Below are 3,989 nucleotides of genomic sequence, written 5' to 3' on the forward strand. Positions count from 1 at the left end.
TGCTAATACTCCTGTGCTCAGAGCCTGTCACATCTGAGGCCTCATCCCTACAGAGCTCTGGGTGGAAGAAGCCTCTCTGTGGCCCTCCGCTGTGTTCTGGTGCCTCCCAGAATCTCTTGTTGGTGGCAATTGGAATGATCTCTTCATGACCCTCAAGAACAAAACAAAGAGAATCTCTAGCCTGAAGCTCCTTGAAGGCTGAACTAGTCCCTTATGGGGTCCTGACTCTATGGCACCTCCCAGGAGAGCCAGGACACTCAGGAGCCCCCTGCAGTGGGCCTGGCACACAGAGGAGGCAGGAGGGAAATGCCTAGAACCCTCAGCTTTCCCTCCTGGGAGCCCCTGGACAGGGCGGGCAGAGCAGACTCTTCAAGAGTCATTCCAGCAGGGTCCTCACCCACTGAAAAGAATGAACGGAGAGACCAGAGACACAGGGAGCTAGTGAAACCAGGAAACAGAAAGGGAGATGCCAGCAGCTGCGGCATTCACAGGCTCCAGACTGAAAGCTGGCAGTGTAGTTAAAACCGTGTCCTTAAGTGTGCTCTCTTGCCTCACTGGTCCCCTACATACATGCACACACATGCACATGCACACATGGGCATCACACACCCACCTCTGGGGCAACATCCGTGAATATAGCAGCACTCAAACCTGGGGCTATACCCAAGGGCCATCCCAGCCTAGGCAAAGCCTCCCTCCACCCTGTCTCCGTGCTCACAGCAAGGGCTTAGAAGTGTCCAAGAATTTTTGAATAATGTTCTTGACAGACACCAAAGCTTTTAACTCCTCCAGAGCATGGAGAGCTGGGGCTGCCCCCAGGGAAGGCTCCCCTGGCAGCTCCTGTCTGAGCAGCTGGGGCCAGCTCCAGGAACACTAAATTCTGGCTGCATTTCCAGCCAAGGCCCGGTTACTTTAGAATCCCTCTCCTCCCCCCTTGTCTTTTCAAGCAGGAGCCAGCCAAGGTATTCGTCATGTTTCCGAGCTACCCTGCTGCTTGATTTATGCGCACGCAGGACTGGGAAGAAGATGCCAGAGGGGGGTGAAAGCTAGCCCCAGGGGTGAGGGGACGTGGAGTGCTGGACCTTCCTGGCACCCCAGGGGCCACTGAAAGGGTCCCTGGTTTTTGGATCAATTCTGTTCAGCTCAAGGTCGGGATCACGTGGGCTCCACAGCCCTGGGAGCAGAGGAATGGAGATAGGGCGCACTCCAGCTCTCCCGCTCTTGCTGTCTTTTTTGTGTCTCACACTGTGAGATCTTGGCCATAAAAGGAGTGAAGCTTCACTTGCCCTCTCACTGGGCTTCTCCTAAAAGGGCTTTCTGAAAAATTTCCAGCCTTCTCCTTCGGGGCACTGGATGTGGTCTCTTTGGCCAAAGAGAAAACAAGTAACAGATGAAGCCCTTGCAGATGAGGAGGCCAAAACCGAGATGTTAATCACCTCAAAATATGCGTGCTGCTCTCTCCAGTGCCTCGCTTGGCTCTCCTCAGAGGATCTTTGATTGGGGATTTTCCCCCTGGGGGTGGGGGATTTGCTGTTAACATTTGGGAACATGTTCGAGGCTCCAAGTTGCAGTGACAAGACAATTGTCATTCAGTGTCTAACATGCCTGTTGTGGGGACTCTGAATGGCTGAAATATTGACTGCAGCTCTTGGTTAAACTAATACTGCTACAACACTCCCATAAAAGCTCAAGATGCTGTCATCTGAGATGAATAAAAATGCCTCTTTTTATTCCACTGCATATGAAAACATGAGATCATTGGAATATATTTAGAGTGAGATTTGGCAGCCTATACATGTTTACAATTCTTGGACTCAAAGCTCTAATGTGAATCGGAGACACTCTTTTTCCTTCTTGCCTTCCTTTCTTTCTCTAAGAAGGTGAATGCTGATTCCAAGATTTATAATTCTTTTTCTTGATATTACCCAAAGTTCACCTTGCTAAGAGACTAATGACATCCTCAGTTTCAATGGCCAGCTAGAGAGCCCAAGCCTTGACGCGTTAATGCAATGTTCAACCACTGATGGGGCTCCTCACCATCCATCACTCAAGGCAAAGCCTCCACTGGGCTTGAACAGACTATCCAGAAGTACTGCCTTTTCCTCAGGTCTTTGAATCATGACCGGGTCTGATTCTACTGGATAGAAGTCTACAATGCCTTAGGGTCATTGACTCTTGTTATCGCATAGATGTTCGTGCCTTTCTGAAGGAAAGCATGGACTCCCTTCTCCAGAAGGAAGGCAGGAACAGCATGGAATCAACACAGAGGCTGCCTGTGCACCTCATCTCTAGGGGGCTGGTCCTCCATCCTGACTGCACGTACAATCAACAGGACAGCTTTAAAAACACTGATCTTCTGGGATTTGTGGTCCTGGAGAAGGGACTGGCGGAGGAGAAAGATTAAGAGTTGGCTTTGCCCGCTTCTGTGGACTGTCCAGATGCCCCAGAGTGGGCCAACCCCGTTTCTTAGGGAACCAGGCATCCAGGGCAGGCAGAATGGCTTCCTTTGGGTGGAAGAAGAAATTGGCAAGAAGGTCTCAAAGGTCACTTCCCAGCAGTTTGAAGCTGAAGCTGCTGATGAGAAGGATGTAGTCGACAAGGATGAAGGGAACTGGCTTCATGCCATTAAACGTAGGAAAGAAATTCTTGAAGGCTGTGCTGAGAAAAGTAAACAGCTGAAGGACGAAGGAGCCAGTTTGGCTGAAAATAAAAGGTATGTATTTAGAGTTTTTTAAAATGGAGAACAGCTTGCATTTTCTAGCTCACTGTCAGTAATGGGATGAAGATTCCAAATTTGATAAATTCATGTTTTTAAAATATATTCAAGGTGCTAAATCAGTCAAAGAAATAAAGTGTTTCAAAGTCACCTGAGAAATGAAAGTCTGTAAAATAGTTTTCAGGATGCAATGAAAGTTTGTAAAATAGTTTTCAGGATGCTAATTATGTCTGCTTTGCCATCATTTTTGTTGTTCCCAAAGTGGTTGGTCTGTAGAAGGTGGTCTTACCACTTTCTGCATATGACATTATGTACCAGGTAAATTAGGCATTTCCTGAATAGCTTTGAGGGCACATACATAACAAAATAGGTATTTAGTTATTCTTTGCCATTTACTTCTTATATACTTCAGTAAATATGACTTGGTTTGCAGGAATTTGATAATAGTTTCATTTATTTTTAGCGCTTCCTTACCTAAGTTGTCTTACTGTTCCTATATGCACCTGTTTCTTTTCTCTTTTTTCCTTTTCTCTTTTTCTTACTTTTTAATTCCTTTTATCCGTTTTCTGCTTAGATTTTTAAGAGGGACCAAAAATCATTTTTCAGTAGTCAGTGGGGAAAAGACACATTTTTTAGTAGATTCTGTTGAGAAAACTGAATTATTACATAGAGGAAAACAAAACTGGATCTGTATCTAATACCATGTACAAAGATGGACCCTAGAGGGATTAAAAATTTGTGAAAGGTAAAACTATGTAGTTAATAGAAGAAAATATAGAATGGTATCTTTGTAATCTTTGGTGGAAAAGGCCTTTTTTTATTTAGAAAAAATTTCAAATCTATTAAAGAACAGTACAACTGGCTGGGTACAGTAGCTCATACTAGTAATCCCAGAACTTTGGGAGGCCAAGGTGGGAGGATTGCTTGAGCCCAGGAGTTTGAGGATGCAGTGAGCTAAGGATGGGCCACTGTACTCCACCTGGGCAATAGAGCGAAACCCTATCAGATAGATAGATAGATAGACAGATAGATAGATAGTATATCTAGTATGATTTCAGTTTCAGTTTTAAAAAACTCTTGATGGGTGTGGTAGCTTCTTTCTGTAATCCCTGTGCTTTGAGAGGCCAAGGCAGGAGGATTGCTTGAGAGTCCAGGGGTTTGAGGCCAAGGTGAGTTTTTTATCTGAAATAAAAAACTGAACAGTTTTACTAGTCTGGGTCCTTCTAGAAACATATGCCAAGACTGAATTAAACATGCAAAGATTTCATTAGGA

At 45.4% G+C, this 3,989-nt stretch overlaps 1 pseudogene; it reads left to right on the forward strand.

Annotated features, from left to right (window-relative positions):
• The first annotated feature begins 1,065 nt into the window (after nt 1-1,065).
• Nucleotides 1,066-3,989, forward strand: part of LOC108301295 — a 4,452-nt pseudogene continuing 1,528 nt past the window's right edge.

The sequence above is a fragment of the Cebus imitator genome, unplaced genomic scaffold (assembly GCF_001604975.1).
Source record: "Cebus imitator isolate Cc_AM_T3 unplaced genomic scaffold, Cebus_imitator-1.0 Scaffold33, whole genome shotgun sequence".
NCBI classification, from domain to species: Eukaryota; Metazoa; Chordata; class Mammalia; order Primates; family Cebidae; genus Cebus; species Cebus imitator.